Source organism: Camarhynchus parvulus, chromosome 3 (assembly GCF_901933205.1).
Source record: "Camarhynchus parvulus chromosome 3, STF_HiC, whole genome shotgun sequence".
NCBI classification, from domain to species: Eukaryota; Metazoa; Chordata; class Aves; order Passeriformes; family Thraupidae; genus Camarhynchus; species Camarhynchus parvulus.
The window spans coordinates 74,531,396-74,555,841 of record NC_044573.1 but is presented as its reverse complement, the minus strand read 5'-3'; positions in this window follow the sequence as shown (position 1 = coordinate 74,555,841).

The following is a 24,446-nucleotide window of genomic DNA, read 5'->3' as shown; positions in this document are numbered from 1 at the left end:
GAGAATTTCAGTGGTGGACAGAAGTGGATCCAGGAAGGGTTGAAGGTGAATCTCAGTAGCTATTTCCTGAATGTAAGTGAACGCTAGAAGTTACACTGCCTCTTCTAAAGGCCTAAAGCCCTTTCTTAAGAAAGTAAACACTATGACTCCTCTAACACATGTAAAAGCATAACCATAACAACAAGTTTTTTGTTTGTAGTCCCCCTTTTACAAGAGTATGCATTGCTTCTTAAAAAACCCCTGTTATCTCTGAAGCTTTTATCTCCTGTTTCATTGTTAAAGAGTTCTCAATAAATTGACTTTATAATTTTACATGCATATATGTAACATGTATTTTTTGTTCTAATATGCAACACAGATTAGCTCTTCAGGAACAGCAGATTTCAAGTTTTTTAAAGAGTAACTATCCCTTTCTAAAGGATTATCTTGTTCTGATATTTGGGTCAGGAAAAAGGAAATATTTGGCACCCTTATAACATAACTTCCCAAAGGCAAAAGCATGCTGTTTGTGATAAAACAGAGGAGGACTCTGAAAGATCTAGGATTAAGAAATATCATACCAAAAGGCCAGTATGAAATGGCCCTTTCCTGGCAAATTAGTTCTCTTGCTGTTCTGAAAGTAGGAGTTCCTTATTTACATTCCATGCTAATTTATAATACATGTTTAAAATGTGTTGTTGAGAAATCATTTAGAAAATGAGTTTGGAAACATATGATGACATAGGGTAGCTGTCAGGCATTTAAATAGAGAAAATGAGTGTTTCACATACACCTGCAAGGGTGGGAATGTGTCACAGTTTGTCTGATTTACCATTGCATTCTGCATCACTTGACACCATGAACTTCACTTAAACATTTGGTGACTGACAACATTTGGAAAATTCACTGTCCTTGTTTCTATGAAAAGGCCTAAGGCCCCAAAGCACCTTTATGGCAGTAAGAACAAGATTGTACATTTGCTTCCTAGTTCCTTTTTCCTCACTCAGAAAGGAGGGGTGGTTGGATGGTTTTGTTCAGACAATGCTTTGAATACTTCTACTCCCTCCTTCCTTCCATAATGTTTCTTTTCTTTGAAGAGGAGCCACCAGAGATTTTTCCATCCTTTTGCCTGATCCAGGATTCTTCTGATTCTGTTACAAGCTACCCAGAGTAATTTTCTCTTTAAAAAAAAAAAACCTTCCTGTCATCTTAACTTCCCCGAGAGACCCCATTTTCTTTCTTAATGGAGAATAATATAGCTAATTTTAAAGATAGATTTACCAATTTATATTTCAAGCCTTAACTTTGCTGTGACCACTGTGCCACCATAAAAGACACACAGGTGGTCCACTCCCACTCTGTCTTAATAGATGCATTTATTATTTGCTCCTGCCAGCCAGGTCCCATTATGCCTGTGGGAAGGCTGCAAGAGCTGGTCCTGTAATGCCTTGTCAGTGAGTTACCTTGTCACTGTCTTGCAGATCCCTCTCTGTCAACCTCTGCAGTTCCTCCCATTTCTGCTTTATACCACTCATGCCTCTCCTACTCCTGCTGCCCATGCACACTTTAATGATGTGAAAAACCAGCCATGAGTGTAAGCCATTTCTCACTTAAGTCAATTTTGAAATTTGATGTCCTGTTTTAAGCAGTTATCTCTGTCAGAAAATTCAGGATTATAATGTTGTTGTAGAACAATGTTGTTACTGGCAATGAGTGGCTCCATGGGAAAGCGTTTTGTCATGGCCACATCGCTGACATTTAAACCAAATGTAAGGAGGAGTGGAAAAGAGCCACAAGAAGAAACTCCTCTTTCCTGTATACCTTGGGAAAGAAGATTTCCTTAAAAGAGTTTATTTCATGGTTGTAGTCCTTTGCTGGAAAGTTATCCTGACTCTGTGTTCCTAATGATGATTTGCTGTGGAACTTCTCTCTGCTCAGTTAATTCCCTTTGCTGAAACTAAATGCCCACCCATTTTCCCTGTTATGACACTCACAGAAGGCTGAGAATATGTAAGGATACAGCATCAGAAACCCTGCACAAAGAGTTTAGGTGCTAACAAAGTAGAACTGAACAAAGTAGAAAGATTTTTCTCCCCCTACCCTCATCTAGGAAGCTGGAGAAAGTCAGAATCCAGTCCTGAGCAGAACTGGGAAATGGCAGCTGTTGAGGTGGAGAAGGCACAAGGGATCTCCAAACCTGGGAGGTGACTGCCTGTGCTTCACACTGCTGTGAGCAGCAACAGACAGAACAGGATGTCGCTCCTGATCTGTAGATGCTTTCAACCATTTTTAGAGAACCCAAAACACTTGAATATTGTCAAACAAGGAAAAGATCAAACAGCAGCACATTTTCTGTCTCTGAGTAGAAACCAATTAGAATGACAACAAAATAATTGGGAAGAGTGAGGCAGAGAGTGTAGAAGATGGCATCTCCTTCAAAATGACCCTTTTTTATAACAGCAGCCTCCTTTAAACACCTCTGAAAATAATGAGCTGTAAGCTGCAATTAGCATGAAAAATAGAGTTATTGCAGGGAACAGTTTGAAACAAGTGCTAAAGCAAGGGGAACTTTGTGAAAAGAGTCCTGTAAGAAGCTCTTTTTTTCTTAGATAGAAGAGTTTCTGGCTAAAATTCCTTGCTCGCCATTGCTGGCTGCACAGAGGATTTGTGCTCGCTATTAGTCAAGTTAATTTTCTGTGGGAGACAAAAGAGGGATGGGTGTAAACCACGTGTTTGTAGCACACAGTGCTTTGTTTGGGCTGTGAACAGTCCCTCAGTCAGTGTGGAGTGTTCTGGACTTTGTTGTGAGTCTGGCACGAGCCCCTGGAGTGCTGGTCCGCACTGCGGTGCAGCCCTGCCCATTGCTGGGTTCTCAGTGAGTAAACAGAACCGCTTTGAGGGAACTGGTAGAAGCCAAAGTAAATTTAAAAACTAAAAGTAAATTCTAAGTAAAAAAGCAAGGCCTTTAACTACAAAGTCCCAATTTTGAGGTGTAACACAAAAGAATGGGAAATAAATTTGAAGCATTGGGCTAAAAACAGCATCTTAGCACAATTTGTCACAGCATGATGATATGTAGGAGGGAGCTGCTTGGTCAATCTGATGAAAATTTCAGCACAGTGTTGAAGCCTTAGCACACAATAGCATTCTTATTTTAAGACAAAAAAAAATACAATGTAAAATTATTTTACTGCTGGAAATTAGTCTCTGCTCATTTTGCACATTTCGCTGACCCCTTTTGACTGCTCTCAGCCCCCCTGAAGTCCTAAAGATTAAGGGATAAATATAGATTTCTTCCATTTTTGGCAAAACACTGTGACAGATGAAGCAAAGGCAGAATTTGGACCTCTATTTATTGCCAAAATAAGAGGAAATTCTATAAATTTTGATAGCTAATACCACCATGTCTTCCTAAAATTGAGTCCTACAAAACACATCAGTATTCAGACAAGAATATAAGCAAGAATTTAAAACTATCAGAAGAAGAGAAGTTATGACCCTGGTGATTCTCTGTAAAAGGTGATATTTGACTGTACATTTTCAATAAAATACATATACCATGGAAGTGACTGTGCAAATTATACATGCAGAAAACTAACTGTCTGCAAGAGTGAAACTGAAATGCCAAACATACATCAAATCTGAATCTCTCAAGGACATGCTGATTCAAATACTTGAATTCTTCAAATTACTCATAATCATAAATGTAAAATTTGTTTGGATATTGCTGTCATTTTTTTGCCATCATAAAGATTCCTTTTGTTTCATTTTCCTGTATTATGTTTAATGTTCCCCAAAACAGAGGACCTTTTACAGCGATCTTGATTATCTATCATTCTTTTACACTCTGAATCTAGTTAGATTAGGTCTTCAGGCAAAAGTGATAACTTGCTTTCATTATTTAAAAGCATTTTGCTCTTCCACATGGAGATTTTTTATTATTTTGGTTTCTTAGTTGACTGGAAAGAACTCCCATTGACATCCTGAATTTAGCCAAAATAAAGACAAATTTGTCAAGCTCCATTTTTAGGAATAAATGGCATTAATTTAGCTCAAATTGATAATTATATTTTGTTAACACCACACTCTGTGTGGAGTTCAACACCTTTTTCAGTGGTTAACCCAGTGAAATCATGAGTGTGTTCTTGCAGGTGTGGGTTTTTCTATCAGCATATGTTTGATTGAAAGCATCTGATTCACAGCCTCTGCCAGGACAGCAGATGCTGAACGAGTCATTTCAGAGTGATACCGTGTGTGGAACTCATGACTGCAAAAGTAACATCTTTTCTCTGAGATCCTATTCCAACACATTTTTGAAACTTCTTCTTTTTGAAAACTTTTTCTTAGGAAAGTTTTAGAAAATAAGTGTTTTGCTTATCCCTTGAGTCAGTACTCTGTTGCTTTCTGATATTCATGGGATGTTGAATGCTGCAGCATTAGTGGGTTGGGGAACATTTTGGCTACAGCTTATATGTGGACTTTGTGCAGGAATGAACTCACATAAATCCCTCTGATGCAGTCAGTTCTGGCCATCTGTAATTCAAGGTGCAGATTTCTGACAGACTGGGAGAAAGGTGCAGCGTGAAGGCAAAATAGCAAAAGTGCTAGTACTTGCCATGGAGGAGAAACTGCCAAATGGAGGGTTCTAGGTTAGAATCACATTGTAAACCTAAGATTTCCTCTAATTCCCACAGAAATTTAAAATTGGAGGAGGCATTTAAGCAACTGAAGGAAAACTGCTGTGATTGTAAGGCAATTGTCATCACTGAAATAATTTCCAGCTCTGTTCAGCTCTGCTCAGTTATGTCTGCAGCTGCTGTGAAGTGCAGAGATTTAGAAAGGTCTTTGAAGTAAGTGCTAAAAATGTCAGCTCCATCCAGCTATACAAGACAGTGCAAAACTGTTTTTTTTTCCCCCACTCACACTTTAGGAGTTTAGGGCTAAAAACATGTTCCTCTTGTAATATCTGATCAGCTGTTGCCTATTCTAACGCAGATAAAGTTTCCATGACTGCAGATATGCTTAAATTTTAGATTCCTAATGTACAAATCTCCTTAAAGCAAATGCCTAAAATGCTTATATAATGTATAGTGAAAAGCAGGTGCTTTTCGCAGTCTCTTGTTTATGTAAATATAGACAGCTAAGCTGAAGAGAGGGAGAGCAGATGAACAACAGCTTTTGAGCTGGAAATATCAAAATCTGCAATTACCGACCTGTCCTACCAGATATTGTGTTATTAATTTTATATTCTTATAAGAACATGTACCTTAATCTGGTGCAGCTTCTAACTCCTGAGCCAGTAGATAAAATGATAATCATCGTTAGCTTCTCTTCCATTAAGGGGAAACGTCGGGGTTTGAAAAACAGGGCCACAACCCCTAAAAGAGAGGGGAAAGTCTGTTTGAACATAGCTTATGACCTTTTACCATTGCTTCTGCCTCCTAGAAGACTTCTGTCATTAACCACTAGTGTAGGCTCTCACTTATGACATTTTTGGGTGATTACCTCCTCCTATTCATATTCCAAAGAATTTAGACCCACATTTAGACCCCTGTTAATGTTTGCGTCCTATTGTATTTTAGCTGGCAATGTCTGTTTTCAAATTCCAAACTCAGTGAATAAGAAATCAGAATTGGCCAAGAACCCAAAGCTATCTTCAGTTTTAATCTTTGTGCTAGAGCACTACTGTCATGGCCTTAGTTATTAACTACTCTCTTTTTTCTGAACTGCAATCTGCCGCCAGTAGTTACACACTACATAGGACAGGAATGGAGTAGATTGATAGTGCCTTAATAGAGCAGTTAAACACCAATCTATTCATAATTATTATTATACAACCACTGATTTCTATCTACAGGAAAAAAATTAGTCATGCTCTGCTATAATTTACTGATTTTCACTTGACTGGGACATGATCCTCTCTGTTTGCTATTGAACTCCAAAAAAAAAAATCTTATTTACTTCAGAAGGATTTTTCCTCAGTAGCATATATTACATATTCTTCAGAGAAATTATATTTTCTTTGCAATGAAATACCTAAAAAGGAAGCTCAATTTCTAGGAGATTTTAGACCTCAGATGATAAAAAAAAAAAAAAATCCACAGCTAAAAGAAATCCTTCTACAGTTAACTCTTCAGCAGTCTGAATTTATTTACATATATAGCAATAGATATGTCTATATGTCTGTCTATCTATCTATCTATCTATCTATCTATCTATCTATCTATCATCTATCTATCTATCTATCTATCTATCTATCTATCTATCTATCTATCTATCTATCTATCTATCTTTTCTGTCTTTTTTCTCCTTTTTTTCCCCATGGCTACACAAAATCCCTGCATGTCTGCAGAATGAATAGAAGATTTCCCACCATCTGACCAGGAGAATAGGGCTCATCAGGCAGTTCTAGTGAAGGAATTGCAGTCCGCATATTTGTAGTTTTATTACCTGGCACACACTACCTGCAGTAGAAAAGAGACACTAGAAGTAAATTTAAAAATACACAGACTTGATTTCTTTTAAGCATTAAAAAAATGGTGCAAGATCAGCTTAGCTCGATTACATTTGTTTCTTGGATCTAGAAGAAAATTACATCCATTCTTCCTTTTCCCTCTGATCTGATTGGGAAATTCCATCATTTTATTTCTCTGCTGATATTTCCTCCTGCTAATATTCACTGCTTTTATTCTGCCCTCATTTACAATTTATCCAGTAAAAATTCATAGCATTTAGGTTAATGAAACTTTTCTGATGCACTTTATAAAAGGAAGCTGAAATTTAGGATGAAAAGAAATAGAGTACAAAGCTTGAAATCTCTGGGTTACTTGATTTTGAAAGCGTCTGGAGCATCCAGTCGCCCAAGATCATTGCAGTGGCAATGCCAAGACTTATGGCATATTTTAATTGTGAAAAAATGTCTATTTTAAATGTCAACAATTTATCAAATCAATGCTTTCACATTGCCTCAAGTTTAGGGCCTGATCTCAGGCCCCTAAAAACAATTTTAACCTCCTTAGCAGACTTGAGAAGAAAAGAGGAGCCTGTTTCATTGGGGCGTCCTTGGAGCAGAGGCCATGGACTCCTGACCTGGCTGCCCCTTTCCCTCACTCAAGAAAGCACAGCACCACACCTGGTCCCAGTTCTTGGGCTGCCACTGATCCCAGACTGTGCAACAACAAAACCTGATAGCAGGGCCCCCTGCACACACCAGGCACTGCACTATTCACACTCGTCAAAACTCAGGCTCCCAAAGGTCTTTGGCAGTGCCAGTCAGACTCACAAAGCCTGAATTCCATGTCAGTCTTGGTTCTTCTCACCACCATCCCACATTTCAGGAGTTTCAGTGAATTGAGGAGCCATCAGAAGTTTATGGGTCTGGATCTTTGTCCCGACCCTGGTGAATCCCAGGAGAGTAAGTCCAGAGAATTGTTAATCAGCTCTCCACCTGCTGGGGAGCAGAGGTCCTGCCCTTTGGAATAACCTAATCGGCCATTTGGGTCTCTAGGAATTCAACACAATGACAGACAGCTCTGTGAATTAACAGGATACCAAAGGCTCCTGACATTTACAAGGGTTTTCAAGAAATTATTAGCTATATGATTAATGCACAATAATTCCCCTTTGCTTCTTAACAAGCTTGGCATTTGTCAGTGAACATTTACCCCAGGGAAGGATACCTATGACTCTTCAAATCATCTGCTAAATATGAACTGATTCTGAGAAATTAGCTCACATGAGCTGCTTCTAAACTATAGAACATGCTAAGGAGGTGGAAAACTTTAACAATACCTGTAATTAGAAATGATGTTGTAGAAACACCCACCTCAGAGGAAAATCACATGCCCATATTTTCACTGATCTGTCAGCAACTTGCCAAGTATCTTCCAAAAGCAATAAATATTTAAAAGCTTAATAGATTGCACACACATTAACAGTACAGCACCCAGCTGGTGGAACTGGCTTGAAGAGCATCCCATCCTGCAATCAATAATGCTAAGTGCATCTTGTTCCTCAAAGGTCCCCCTTCTATCTACAAAAGTTCAACTGTGTTCTGATACTCTCATTTTTGAGCCTTTTTTTTTTTTGATTGATGGTAACTTTGAAACAATCTAAGACAAATATTTTAGAACTTTCAATGGAGTCACAGTCTCATTTGACTGGCGTTTTATTCACTTTTGTCAAACTGGTCTTTGAGATGACATTTCAGAAGAATTCTTTTTAGTATTTATACTTCCATCATCTTTAGAACAGGATTTATTTTATCATTCTTCTGAAATCAAATATTTTAGCATAGACATAAAAAGAAATAAAACTTGAAATATTGTCTAAGTTTCTTCCTTATCAATTTTTTAGTGTCACAATCACAAACCATTGATGACATGCTTATTTTCATTGGTTTTTACTAGTCTAACTTTTAATTTTTACTCCAGGCTTCATTTATGGCAGCCAAATACTAGAAAACAACTTAAAAATTTTTATATGACTTAATGTTTAATGTCATTGGATTTTTTCCCCTAAATTTCTATTCTAATAAATGCATTTTTATCACAAAGAATGCAGAATATATTTTTATTCTAGTTCTTAACTTCAGATCAACAAACCTTAAAAATAAGCAATCAATTTAACATAAAACAATACAGTTTCAATAAATCCTCCTGTCCCTCATTTAAAAGGCAACCTCTGAGATATAATGAAATTTTGCTATTCTTGTCAGATAAATAAAGGAAAAATATGTAAACTAACTCTTTTCCTTATGGACTGTGGTCTGTCTACTATGCCCTACCCAGATGTTAATTTTGAAAGTTGGGTAGAATCTTGGATTTAGGCAGAAAATTAGTGTCGGAACAAAAATCAGATTGCGTTCCTGTTTTTAAAGAAAGGTGTCTTGGGGTGACTTTGACAAAAGGGTAAAACAGCATTTCCTCCATGATGTCAAAATGGTCACAGCCATTCCTTCTTCTGTCTTTAGAGTGAGCCAGATTTTACCCCATCTCTGTGCAATTACTAAAATTGCAACAGCAAAACAGGTCATTCATCATCCTCATAATAGTATGAGAAACATTGAAATTGTACCTTACCCTCAATCACATAAATCAGTCTCTTTGCTACATTGCTAGCAAGTTGTTCATAATTAGAATGAATCTTGCTTTTCTCCCTTGATATGCTTTCTTATTGCAGTATTTTTCCCTTAGTTTTTCATGCTAGGAATGAAATAGAAAAATGATATGAACTATATATTCAGAAAACATTGTAAACAGATTGTCAATTGATGATTAGTTGGCACACAAAGTTATAGGAAAAAATATTTGTTCCACTGCTTGGAAAAATAGAGGGTAAACTAAATTTATTTTAATGTTGCATATTATGTTATTTATAATATTCTCTTTTTTTCAATTAAAAAAATATTTTCCTAGTTTTCAAATGAGACTACTGGATAATAATTCTGGTCAGGGAAATTTCTTACATTTCTGTGACCCCCCCCCCCCAAGCCCTAATATATAGTTTTAAAATAGCACTTTCTAATTATATGTGAAATCCTAGTTCTGCTGAAGTCTGTAAAAGCTTTTTCCACAGATTTCAATGGAACCTGGATTTTACTTCAGAGAAGCTAAACTTCATTTTCAACCTGACTGCATGGCTTTAATTAGGTAAGTGAATTAATCTCAAGGATAATAATTTGACATTACCCTTGGATTCTTAATGTTCATGAATTCAAGCTGTTAAGAAGAAGTAGCAATCCTGATAACTGCAAAAACAAATGAAAGCAATAGCCATACTCTGCCTATCTTGAGGTAATATCTGAAGCTTCAAAGTCTGTTCTTCCTTCTACTAAGGGCCCAAAATGCCATGTAAAAACGAATAAGGGAGATGGAGCACTTAACAAAACCCAGGCATGGGTTCATCATAATTAATTCACTAATTGCTTTCAGATTATGGATTTGATCATCAAACACTTACTATTTGGGGCAATGATCCCCTTTAATGACCTACAAGATACCTTCTTATTTTGACTATAAACAAAAATTGTCCCAAGGGATCTGGTCTCAATGGAAATTAAATTTAAAACATTTCCTTCGAACTGCTCTTTGCCAATGAAAAACAGTTTTGTCAGAAATATCACAGGCAACTATGAATAATCCTGAATTATATAACAGTTTCGTTGTCTATCCTGAGGGATTAAGGCATAGAAATATTAAAAAAAAGTTAACTTTAAGGGTTGCTCCAAGTAATATAGACAGGGTAGTAATTCAGTGAGTACAGAACAACTTTAACAATGACAAGCAGATATCTCAAGAGCTGCAAAATTTTAATGACACTTTGTGGCTTCACTGACTTTGAGCCCTGGTTCCCAAGAAGAGATTTAATCTTTTCCCACAACTGTGAAAAGCTTCTCGCAGTTTTACAGGTCTTAAAGGCTTTGCATAGTTTCATACTTTACATAAAGCTTGAATTATTATCTCCTGTTAGCTTGAGTTCTTTCTCTTCTATCTAATTTTCTTCAAAGCAAGAGGTAGAGTTTAGTGCAATTGTTCCTCTAAATATCTCCCCAGGAGTGGTTGTTAGTCGCTTACATGAAGTGCCTCCACTTAAAGTGCCAATTTGCACAGCAGGATTCAGCAGAGCAGTAGTAGCAAGAGAGGGGATATTTAAAACAGTATTAAATACAGCTAGAAAGTGAGTAGAAAACTGAGAGAAAAAAAAAAGAAGAAACAGGATTGGGAAAAAAATTGGTATTAGGAACATGGAGCATTTCAATTTTGAAGGTTCAATGCAATTCTAATATTAATATATTTGCAGGAGAGTAAAGATTTATATTAACAAAATTGTTCCTTTGTCTCTTGGCTGTTCCTGGGAGCATGGGAAACCCTGGTTCAAACCCCTGGTTTGAACCAAGTGAAGGAATAATTTTGACCCAACTTAATCATGTACACTCTTTTTTCCAGAAGTGTAGTGGGAAGGAACTCCCAGAAATGACAGTCCCTTCTAAGTGTGACATGAAGACATTTTCTTCCTTAGTTCGTATCCTGTCTTCATGACAGGCACATAGGAACACTAACAGGTGACTGCTCCTCTTACAAACCATCCATGAAGCTTCTTCCAGAGCCACTCTGCTATCACAGAACTCTTCCTATCAGAGGATGAATACAGCAGCATGGAATACACTCACCCACATCTTATAATGAATGCTAAATGCTCCCAAGTTGTTGCTTGAACGTTTTTTTTTCCCCCCGCTCTCTGATATGCAGTCTCTTCATCTTTCTGAAGAGAAATAAAATCAATATAGAGATGTTGATATATTGCATGTCTTCATGACAGGAAATGGTGGAGGAACTACTTATAAACCTAATGAGATAACATTTTTTCCTAAAACTTACATTAAAAAAGGTAAAGATTTTTTTAAATGTTTCTCTTCTCCATACCCATACAAATTCTTTTTTTGTTATCTGTTAACATTGCTTGACATTCATTGTTGTGTTTACAAGCCTTGAAAGAGTAGATGATAACAGACTTAATGTTGCATTACACACTTAGGTTTCTTTGTTCCTTTGAACTTAGTAGTGAAAAAAATAATTACCAGTTATTGGAAAAAAACTTACTAGCTTTTAATTGTTTAACTTTATAGCCCAGCAGTGAATAAGTTTTCTGTTATAATGTGTGTATTATCTCCACTATGTAAATGAGCATTATATTTGTTCATACATGATATGTTCTGCTAGAAAAAATTTGACCACTCTAACATATGATGTCAAAAGGGTCCATTAACAGAATAGCTGCATAGGATCTCAAGATCACTGAAAGTGTGAATATTGCATTGGGATTCATCTTCCTACACTTATGCAAGGAAATAGGTTTTTTTTATATTTTACAGAAAACACTGCATGTAGCTCTCCCAGTCAATGAACATCAGAGAGAAGCCTATTAGAGCCTGTGAAGGAGCAGCTAGCTCCTGATGGAGAATATCCCACTCTGGTAGGCTAAACCAGGAACAAAGACAAAACACCAGAGCTCAATTTTTTACAACAAATTATCTTTTCTCCTTCACTATGAAAAGAGCACAGAAATGGTACTTATGCTTCTGCCCTGGTCTTTTAAAGGCAGTAAATGGTGTAATAAAATAGTTTTTTTGCTGCACTGAGCTCAGCTCTAGATCTCATCTTTAAACAAAACAAACACTTGGGGGTGGACTGCTTCCAAAGACAGCAGCGTGGGATCTGACTGTGTGTAAATCAGGGCCACAGCAGCAGCAGCTTTCCTCACAGGAGGAGCTGAGGCTCTGCTTCCCACACTCCCATCAAGGTGCAGCTTACTGGCAGCACACAATCTCACTCATATTCTCTTCTGAATAAAATGAAAAGTGATGCCTGACACCCAAGCCTGACACTCGGAGTACAAAAGCAGCAAACACATACCAGGTGAGGGGCAGAACACGAGGGACAACTTGTAAATAGCACAAAAAGCAATGGTCAAAATCTGTCAGCTACTTAGCTAGTATTCAGAGCAGTATTTTTTCCTAGCTATGGGGGTGGAGTTATTTTGCAGGGTGCCTTTTCAATTCACTGTGCCTAGGATGAAATCTTGAAGTAGAAAGAAAGTGCTAAAAGCAAAAGAGATGAAGCAGACATGGACACAAAAGCCAGCAGCTGAAATATATTTGAATACAGAAAAGGATTTGAATAGTGAAGACTAATAAAGCATAAACAGACAGATTTCAGAATGACTTTTTATTTTCTTCCCTTGACATAGTGATTCATTACTCTTTGGAGATGTGAAAACAATAAAGTAAGGTGGAAAATAGTGTATATAAAGGGATGCATAAGGAATAATATCTGAGGATGGATTTTTTCTTCACTAAGAATGAGACATTAGAAAACAGATTAAGTGAAAAGGCACTGGATATTATTAGATTATTATTAGAACAGGATATTGCTTATGGAGAAGCAGCACAGCTTTTTAGGTTTGTCTCCCTTCCCTAGAGAAGGAAGGAACATAATGCTGGAAGCAATTGGAAAGAATTGGTCTGATTTTTACGTATTTTGAAAGTGTTAATTTTGGCTAGGTCAACTAAAAGCAGGTTGACAGCAGGGAAAGTGAGTTGGAGACTGGAGGAAAATTTTTTTTAACAAAATACCAGTAAAGAGGAGAATTCAGAAAAACTCACCTTACTTTAACTTTTTGGATAAAATTTAGTTGATAAAGTTGCCTTTGGGATTGAAATCAGGGGCTCCCATCTGCTGAATGGCCCATCCAGAGATAAGAGGAAAAAAAAACTCTGTTTGATGTTCCTGTGTAAGCGGATTATGAGGAGAAAAAGAAATAACTATCCCTGGAAGAAATAACAATCCCTAAATATATTTGTATCTGTTTGAATCTAAATTTCTTTTTTGTGTGTGAATAATTGGAATTGTATACCTTGCTGAAGTGGCAAAAATATCAAGGGTGAAGAGGCCAAGGTAGTGCTGATTTTACAACAGCAAGAGTCAGAGCAGAAATGTGAAGGGTTACTTTCCAGGTGACCTGGAGAGTGTGCTATTATTTTTATTATTGTTCTAGAAATAGTTAGACAACTAAATGTACTGTCAACTAAAGGCTTTCAGTACATTGGTTCCCCTGGTAACTTCCAGTGTTCAAACACTGTTTCTCAGCAACTCAAAAATGGCTTTTCTCTTTTCCCTAAGGAATTGAGTTACTGTGCCCTGAGCAAGGGCTGGAGCACATTCCTTGGAGGATCATAGAAAGGATCTGAGCTTCATTCACACTTAATAGCAGCTTGTAGTACCTTGTTCCCAAGCAGAGGTTAAGATAGGAGATAAGGGATCTGGTTAGATAGGAAAGCTTACATTTTCCAGTGATCTGGGTTTGACACTAGGTCATGGATAGAAATTAATAGAAGTATCAGCCTTGAGATATGGTCATCTGATCCTGGAGTTTTTTAATGTAAGACTGATTTGGTAGACTGTAGCAGATACTACAGAATAGCTATAATTAATAATTTTCAATGCCTGCAAATGACTAATAGCTTTTTTTCCTGTTGTTTTTGGTATTTCTGGGGGTTTTTGGGGTTTTTTTTTTTTTTTTTTAGGTCAACCTCAAAAGTGAGCCGTCAATTCAGCTAATACTGGAAATTTCTTCCTATATATGCATCCTTGTTGAGTTATGCCTGTTTGTAGAAGCTGAGCAGACCAGAAATAAAACCAGCTTAAAAATTGCCTTCCTCCTCTGTCTCTTCTGTGCTTCTTACTGCCTCATGTACTACATTACACTCCTTTAATGCTGTCATGGGCACAACATTTTTAACCAGGAATGAGATCACTTGCCAAATAAATGAATTAGTGTATCTGACAGCTGAAAATAGTGTGTGCAGATCCACTTAATTTTGGCTCAAATGACACTCAGAAACAAAAGTACTCTAATCAAAACAGGTCTTTAAAGGTCTTTTGTTACCTCAGTCATATATTTGCTGATCATGTGGAAGATTTTTTCATACTGTTACTGATTTTCTCATTCAAGGCATGTGGACTAGGATAGGAACTACTAGGTCATGCGTGTTTGTAATAATTTTTGTGCTTCAGTAGTTCAAGGATGCTGCAACTATGAATAATTGCCTTATGCTTTCATGGCAGGGATTCAGTTACCTTTAAGCAAGAAGTAAATATGACATAGGATAAATCATTTCATGTCCACTGAAAGATGTGCAAACAGACCAAATTGTACCTATAGTATCTAGTACAGTAGTGGTTTTTGAGCATCATGTTTACTACTTGAACCTATGCTCACTGAATAGCTTGAACACCAAAAGGGGAATGACAACATAGTGGAATTCTATGACAGGCGCCTCATCTTCCTCCACAAAGCCCAAAAAGATGTTTTGTATGCAGTTGTTTTAACCATCAGAGAAAAAAAAAAATTCTTTCTTTTAGACATCTTTTGTAGTGAAAGCGGAAAAATCCTCATCCTACAGGGGATGATGGACCTACAGAAACATTATTTTAGGAAAAGATAAATCATCCCATGAGACAAAGATTCTCTCTCCATTCCCTAGAAAAGAAAAACAGAAAATTAGTTGATCTGAAAGAACAAAATCTTGTACAATAAAAGCTTGGGAAAAGGAGCACAACATAAAGTATTCTTTTGACATTGAGAAATAGGACATCCTCTCAACAAGTTAATTATATTAATCCCAATTGTTAATTGTCAGTATCATGCAGTCAAAGTCACTGTGTCTAAATCCTTTTAGATATTTTCTAATACTTGAATTTAATACTAGTACACAGACTATGAATTTACTTACCTCATTTAACTGACTCTTAAATAAGTTTTTCATTAAATTTATAATGATTTATTAAAAATGTCTAACAAATATCCCCAAATCAGCACCATTATTAGAACCATTCCTAGCTAGTGCTGAATTTCTAAGTAACCAAAATCTTTACGCAAGACTTAGGCATCTTTTGCTAGAATTTGCAAACTCCAGTGAAGCTTTTAAATTATACATCTATTGAATACTTACTAATCAGTTTCTTTGAAAGACTTTTCTTCTCAGTAAAGACTTACAAATTGTGATCCTTGCAGTGTAGTCTGATGTCTAGGGCTATGTATTGAATTCTTTGAGAGAAAAACATTCTATTTTCTCCAGTTTCCCACTCACATGAATTATATTTCTAACAGTTTCAACTGCCACTCTGAAGACAGCTTGAAGCATGACCCATAGAAGAACAAAGTTACCTTAATCTTTCAAAATTGCTGTGCAGATTTTTAGACAGGTTTTTTTTTCCAGTGAAAGCTTTAGGCTTCATTAGGAGCCTGAATTCTGTGAATGACATGTGGGGTGATTTAGGGTAGGTTTTTCCTTGCAGTGCAAAGCTGTCCAAGCTCCAAATTTAAAGGCATTGTCAGTATGGTTATTTTGCCTGAATACAGCACCATATGGAATGGTCATGCTGCTACATACATGGGTACCCTGAGCTTGCACCTCTTTTAGATCTTGTACAGACACACCTTCTCATATGGAAAGACTAGAATGCTTCTGAAATCATGTTGCTTTTCATTTTGTAGGCAGTGTACATGCACAGTAAATCACCAGAACCACTAGAGGACTACATATATAAGCTCAGTGACAGAAACTGGTGAAGCAAATCTCCAGATAAAATGTGGTCACTGCTCTGACTTCAGTGTCTTTCTCAGAAAAATAAAAACAAAGCAGTTTATTTCCAATCTGTAATCATCATCCTGTCTTCCTCTGAAGCAAAATGTCCAAACAACACTTCCTCAAAAAGAAGAATAACACTTTTCTATTCACACATAGTGGAGAGTACACCCATCATTCAGGAGCTCCACATATAAATATTTGTTGACAACAGAAAGGGGATATGGATATTCCAGATTAAGTGTGATACCAGCTACACTATAGACTCACCTCCTTCTTCATCTGGCTCAAGAATATACAAGTCTTTTTCATAAAGGGGAGAAGTGTTAAAAGCAAGTCAGTCTACATGCCTGGGAAGGTTTAGATTAGATACTAGGAGAAATTTCTTCACTGAAAGTCTGGACAAGCATTGGAACAGGCTCACCAGAGAAGTGGTGGAGTCACTGCCCCTGGAAGTGTTCAAGAAACCATGTAGATTTGGTTCTTAGGGACATGGTTTAGTGGTGGAACTTGCACTGTTAGGGTAGTGATTGGACTCAATGATCTCAGACACCTTTTCTAATCTTGATGACTTTAGGATGAATGCCAATGTGGAATTTGGAGAACCTCAAAACAGTTGTTCCTATATTAAGTAATATCCATGTGAGAAGTTTGAGATGGAGCTTGCCTTTGTTGCTTAAAGACAGAAGAAAAATGTGGGTCCTTATATCTTAGAGAAATGCTCAAAAACATGGAGTTTCTGGATTCCAAATGTGTGGATATGGGTGTCCTTTGCACAGAGGCTGATCTGGTGGCTGTGCTCCAGGACTGCAGTCAGACCTGTACAGGTGAATGCTTTGCTCATCTTGATTCTCAATATTGCCAAGATCTGAGCAGTCCTCTGTATGTCAAAAAGCAAATACTGGAAGCTTGCAGACTTTGACTATTGTTTTGGGTGAGGATATCCAGCATTGTACAACAACTAAACTGGGGCTTTGAGGATTCTGATTTCGACACTTATAGGGAAGGGATGATAAACTCATGGGAAAGTCTGAATGTTTGCCAGGATAATGATTGTATGTCATGTTCTCTACCAGGGAAACGCACTCATTCAGAACTTATATTTTGTGGTACTACTGAAGATCAGTGTGATGCGAGAGCCAAGACTCTAGAGGACTTGATAATGGAAAGGATTTTTACATCAGGAAATTTGATTTCTAATGTAACCTAGGAAGACAAATGGTAGTACACTTATAATTCTGGGATAAATATGAAACTCCCAGTTTTAGATTTGCCTGGGGATTGCAGTAGCATTTATGCATCAGGAAATGAAATAATTAGGTTTTGATATCAGTCAATTTGTCAGGCTCTTTCAGTATGTTGCTATGTCATGGACATTCCCTATTCTGGAAATGAGGAGGGTGTGCTCCACATGAAAAAATATTGTAGCTGGTTTCCTTACTTATTGACATTTCAGAAAACTAGACCTTGAAATATTTAGGGATTCATTTTCTGATTGAGTTTCACCACAGGTGACTAATATGGATCAGGCACAAGGAAATAGCAACAGGATCAACTCTTTCCAAAGTATAAAATGAAAAATGCATTTTGAAGTCCTGTGTCATCATTACTAAAGCATCCCTGACTTGCTTAAAAAGAAGGAATAAACGCAAACCTGGCAGTACCACAAAGATTTGAAATCTTAGAGTCATTTTACTTATTAAAGATGAATTTCAAGAGATAACAGCAACAGGTTATTATGATAATAAAAATGCTGTGATTGTATATGATAAACTTGCTTTTTTATGTGCAAAAATATCAATATGTGTTTTCTTGGTACTTCAGACAGGAAAATTTCACAAAACTGTAAACTTGAGCAAAAGACAGTAGGAGGAAAAAACTAAATGACAAAGATAATGTCAAATTTGTTAAATAGTTCTTCATTGCATACATAATATCTGTAATTATTTAACAATGAAAAATATCTAATGATTAAAAACTGAGATGAAAGTATCAGTACAAAGGTTTATAAGAAGTAAATAGAAAAATAAATTGTTAATGGATGTGGATATGTGGATGAGTGACACAGAGGTAAAGATGTATTCCTGCACATTTACTGAGAAGGCATAAGATCCATAACAAGGAACGTTTTGCCCATACAAAGAACAAGAGCAGTGTCATTGGATCAGACAAATTCATTCTATGCAAGATGAAGGAAGGAAGTTAAAGGTGTATAAAGTGCTTGCAACTCACAGGGCAGAACAAAAAAATCATAGCTCGACGTGTCAGTGCAAAGTTCAAGTACAGAGCACACAATGTGGTCCTGTCACTGGAATCAGGGACATATTTTCAGTGTGACCAGACTAAGAAGATTTATTTGAAGATAATCATGTGGTCCCATAAAGTCACCAAAGCTGTCTGTTTTGAAAAAAGTCCTTGCAGGCAAACCATTGCTTCAAAAGTCCAGCTCAGAAACCACTGGACTAAATCCATATATAGATCTGCCTCCTGTAGGGCTCCAGGGATGCCCACCTGAATTCTCAGCTCCTGATCTTACACAATTTACACTGAGACTTTGTTTGGAAGTACCATTACTTGTCATAGGGCAATATTTTCCCTGAAGTCATCAGAAGAGGGGGAACCCACCTTCCCTTACATCTACAGTTTCTTCCTTACACTCAGAATGAGGTTTAATGGGTTTCTCTGGAGAAAATATTTTTCCATGAATGGGCTGGCCCATCAGTGTGCTTCGTGCATTGCGAGTGTAATGATAGGCCTCTATTTTGTGCCTTCCACAGGCACATGGTTTTCCAGCACACCACAAGAGAGTATTTATCTTCCTCCTTTCTCAGCATGCTCAGATTCATAATTGAGCCCTTAATTTCTTTTCACAAAGAACTAAAATCTGCCTGTTAAACTGCCAGGTGCAATGTGATGTTAATGACTGAGTACTGCATAATTCTGTGGTTTGAACAGCTATTTCTAGGCATGTATGTACCTGTCCTATTCATTAATTCCTTTCTGACTGTTACATTATTCTTCTCAAACAGTATTTTTCCTTCCATCTGTTGAAAAGCTCTTTGTGCCCCTCTTAATTTTTCTATTTATTCTAATTAGTTTTGAATCATATTTCCTTGAGTGTTTTCAACCTTATACATTGAATGAAGTGACTTTGAGTTGGATATGCCTTTTCATATTTGATTACAAAACAAATTGAAAGCCTTGATACTCATTTATCACAGAGGTCAGAAACTTTAAAACTGTGTGTGCAAAATTAATCAATAAGTAGCTCTTAATGTTTTTAATGAACAGTGTTTCATCAGTAAGATGGAAAATTCTGAGCCTCAAAGTTCTTAGAGAACTTCTAAGGAGTGAGGAATTGTAAATGAGGGCATTCCATACACTCAGTAAACTTGTTTGTTTTTATTTAAGGAGCGCACATAGAATCCAGATTTCTTTCTTTCTTTCCATGAATAACCAGGATAACATAGCGTTGTACTCTGAAGTCAGGCTGCCACTCTCCACTATTATAGTCCTTCTGTCTGAGAAATAAGTGGTTTGTACCACTGTAAAAAGAGAAAAAGACATTAAATTGGTCATTATATCAATGGCCACATCTGTCCTGCTCTGTGAGGGTGAACTGTCCATACTGGAGCATCCCTTTTGCATTCAAAAACATCTCTAAGAGTCCCCAGTTCCGTTCAACTCCACACCACATTCATTGCCTTTCCAAATTTTCCTTTCCCAGTAGTCATTCCTTCTAGCAGCTGCTGCCATATTCCACCTGTCTGCACCGTGCACGACCTCTTGAAGGACCCTGTACTTCTCCTGTAGATGACACAGATTAGCTGCTGGTACACAGGGGCAGGGGAAAAGACGGAGGAGGCTTTGCCCACAAGGCACATATGGACACTTCCAGAATTCACTGAGCCACACCATGGAAGATACATTTATTGAGCAAAATTATCCCTGTCACTGTCTTTCATATCAGCCAACGCAACCCATCACAAATTCAGTGCTGTGCCTGGAGTGCAGCAGTCTCATCTGCTGAACACCCTTTGCAAAGAGATGCAGATCATGCTCTGATGTGTTTACATCACATCATCCATACAGGCAGCCACTTGAATGCCTGCATGGACCAGACTTCATCCTTTTTCTTTCCCAGTCCCTGAAGTCTTAGGATGCAGAGTCTGGAAGCGTGGGAGAGAAAGTAATTTCAGTCCCCCCTGGATCTCCTGGATCTACACACTGTGTAAAGCACAGTACCTGCAGAGCACATCTGGTGGGCTGTGTGAGGAACATGGTGAAAACTGTGTGTCAGAACAGAGGGCTTAGAATCATGGAAAAATTGCAGGATCACAGAATTAACTAGGTTGGAAAAGGCCTTTGAGGTCATCAAGTCCAACCTATGTCCTAAGACCACCTTATCAACTAAACCATGTCACTGAGTGCCACATCCAGTGGTTTTTTAAGCACAAAGACCTGTAAGGTCATCATGTCAACCATTAGCCCAGCACCACTGTGTTCACCACTAAACCATATTCACAGGTGACACATCCACGTGTCTTTTGAAGACATCAAGCAATGGTGACACAATCGCTTCCTTGGGCAGCCTGCTTTAATGCCTGACCAGTCTTTTGATGAAGAATCTTTTCCTATTTTCTAATCTAAACCTCCCCTGGCACAACTTCAGGCCATTTTCTCTTGTTCTGTTACATCCTACCTGAGAGAAGAGACTGACCCCCAACTTTCAGGCAGTTATAGAGGTGATAAAGTCACCCCTGAGCCTTCTCCAGGCTGAACACCCCCAGTTCCCTCAGCAGGTCCTCTTAAGACTTCTGCTCCAGACCCTTCCCTGGCTTCACTGCCCTTCTTTCAGTATGCTTCAGCATGTCAGTGCCTTTCTGGTAGTGAGCTCAAAACAGGAATCTTTTCCTCTTACATAACATTTTTTTAAATTGTAAAATGATGGTTTATTTCAGTTAAATAACTTCTGATTCAGTGTGAGCTGTGTTTAGCATCAGTAGTGTAGAATTCAGGTTAGTAATTAAGTTACTTATTTCTGGACTAATATTGTACTTCTTGCACACCCCAATCTCAGAATTGCGGAGATGGGCTGACTGCCAGTAAGCATTGGGTGAGCCCTCAACCATCACAGCAAATCAAGAACAGGGCTTGTTTTGATCAGCGATAATAAAAGTCTTGACATTTATACCAGTGAAACACAAGTTCACATTCACTAATGAAGGTGGCTAAACCTGTGTGTGACACCTGTCTGACTTGTGAGAGCAGAGTGTGTGTGCTCAGTGTCACTGAAATGCAGAGCTCTGCCTCTGTTCACTGGCAGCCCTCCAGCAGAGCAGGTGTACTGCTGTTCAGGCTGCTGGTTAAGGGAATATTGTTGTAGATCACTTTGGTCCTTTAGAAGTGAGGATGCGTGGCCCCCAACAGTGAGACAGTCAGCCCCTGCCAGCAAGAGACAAGGGACAAGTTTGTGGCTACAATTGTTCTGTAAAAACCAGAATAAAGATGTATAGAGCATGAAAGGCTGGTTAGGCATATCAACTAAGAGATCACATTATTCAGTATTTTTCCATTCTTGCATGATATATTTTCTGCCAGTGGCTATAATAAATGGACACATTGCACACATAGACTTCTGGCAGAAAAAAATAGGATGTAGGAAGAAGACATAACAAGCTGAAAGATTATGCTCTGTAATTGATAATGAACACCATGCAGAGAAGCTTAATAAGAGCTAATGAAACCCAAGTAGGTTCATTTGTGTTCGACAAGACCTGTGAAGACTGTGTCAGTCTAGAAGGAAATCTACCCAGTGGTCTAATGGAAGGTGTCTCTGCCCATGGCTGAAGGGTTAGAGCTGGATAATCTTCAGGATTGCTTCTACCTCAAGCCATTCTGGCATTCTTTAATATATCAAATTACAATTATTAAAATACTATTGCAGTTTACAAGGATTTGTAATTACATATATTCAAATTATGTAGTGAACATATAATGCATTTCTGTTTGTATTCAGCACTATAATAATGTTAGTCCTACTGGTTGCTTAGTTTAATGAAACCAAGTATTTGAATTGTGGCCTGGACGGTCTTTTCTTTTCTCTTCAATAATACAAAGACAAGCAAGAAATCTGTGTCAGTGTAAACAAGTGACTTTTTATACTTTTTCTTTGACACCCTTATTGTAACTGTCATTGGTAGACACACACCCACAATGTTCTCTAATCAAAAGTATTAATCAAATAATTAAATTTTACAGTTTCATGGAAGAGTATTTGGCATTTTTTTCTCAGTTCATTTAGCAAATTTCAAATAATTTCTTCCAAAATTCTTTTTTTCTCCCAACAAAACTCTGGTAATCAGAAGTCTGAAAATACTTGTCGAAGTAAAAAAAAAAAAAAAGCAGCATGTGGGAGGTAGTAAAGCAAAATGGAATAGTAATTTTTCCTTTATTTCTCCTCTGATTTTTCCATTACTTCAGATGATAGTCATACAGCTGTGTTTTTTCTTTCAATGTTTTTATCTTTGATAGGGTATGTCCTTATTTTTAAAATAGCCTTTGAAATCAATTTATGGAGCTTTTAAAATCAGTTCTGGTGGGTTTTTTTGTTTGCTTTGCTTGTTTGTTTGGTTTTTTGGTTTCTTTGGGGCTTTGGTTTTTTTGGGTTTTTTTTTGTGTTTTGTTTGTTTTTGACTTTGGTGTTTTTTTGGTTTTTTTGAGTGGAGGGTTTCCATGTACTCTCAGACTTTGCTGAGAAATTGGGATGTTTCTGCCTCCTAAAAACTGCATTATCCCTCCTCCAAGCTTTCTTTATCCTGCATGCACTTCAATAGCAATCATCATTCTGCTTCCTTCACTTTTCCTCCTGCCTGTTTCAGCTGCCTAAGAAGGTGACAACCTCTTGTCTTGATGTTGTAACTATTATTTCTCTGTACTGGGAACAAGGTTGGAAAATAGGAGTTGCTGCATAGGTCACAGCTCCTGTGCAATGTATAGTGAACACATGATCTAATCCAAGCCCAGTGAACAACTATTTTTACAGAGTTCAACATTTTCCAATTCCTTTGTGTTTTCAGCAGGTAGAACATGGAAAATGTCTTGCTTCTACTCTCAGAAATGTCCTTGTACAACAAATTCATCCATAAAGTTTATGTAAGTCCAGTCAAATCAGCACCTCATCTTTGGGTTGGAAGGCAGGGGATGTGAGAGTGGTCAGGGCAGCCTATATTTGGGATCTTATCTGCAGTCTACCCGGTTAGCACTTTCAGAAAGCTTTTAACTGGGAGACTCAAGAGCCGGAGGAATGGCAGTAGGTCTTCTGAGTGCCTAATTAAACCAATATTGTGTACTTTTTTAGAGGTCTCATTATAGTAATGAGGTGAGAAATAAAACCAGGAGAGAGCAGAAATGAAAGTATTAAAATAGTCAGAGCTCTGTGACTAACTTCAGCAAGAAGCTGAAATCCTTCTGTGAAAATAAAGCCATTTATGTGAGACTGCCATTACAAATACTGAATCTGAAATTAACCTGGAAATTCTAGGCTATTTATTGAGTATCCAAATTACTACTGAATCAATATATTTCTGCCACTAAAGCTAGAAACATCTGGTTTCTGTAAGAAAATGAAGAATCTTAAAAATATTCATGGAAGCAATATAGGAGATTTGACAATGGACCAACACCGAAACAGTTAAATTCTTTGTACTGCAGTCAAGGTCATTAGACCCTGACAAGCTATATCAGAAATCTAAGCTGTTCTGGCTATCAGCTGCTCCTAGAAACAATCTCAGTAACCTCTTTGGTCTTGTGGGAATATCTGTGGTATATCAGCCCACCAAAGAAAATCTTAACTCTCTGTTTCATCCGTCTAGGAGCATTCCAGTAGCAGCAAATGAAAGAAATCTAGACAACTCAGTCTGGAAGCTTAAGCCAAGAAATGCAAGTCCCAAGGAGACAGAAACCCACTTTGCAATGATGCAACTGGTGTATAGAAAATTCTGAGAAAATGGAAAATTAACAACTTGATACTAATATAAAACTATAGTAATCAAAGGAGTTGGGGAAGGTTGAGCCAGACACATGCGATATTACAGGAAGAAGATAATTGAATAATCAGAATTTTTAGCATATAGCCTTACCAAACAGAGTGAGATGAAGTCATCTGTGAATGATGGATGGAAAACTAAAGACAAAGATAAAAGGTAAATCCTATACTGACCTAAAGTATTTCACAGTTAACTATTAAATATATATATTTGGTCTATTTAAGCTCTATTATAGTCACATCAGTAAGGAACATGCTTTTTTTTCCTGGATT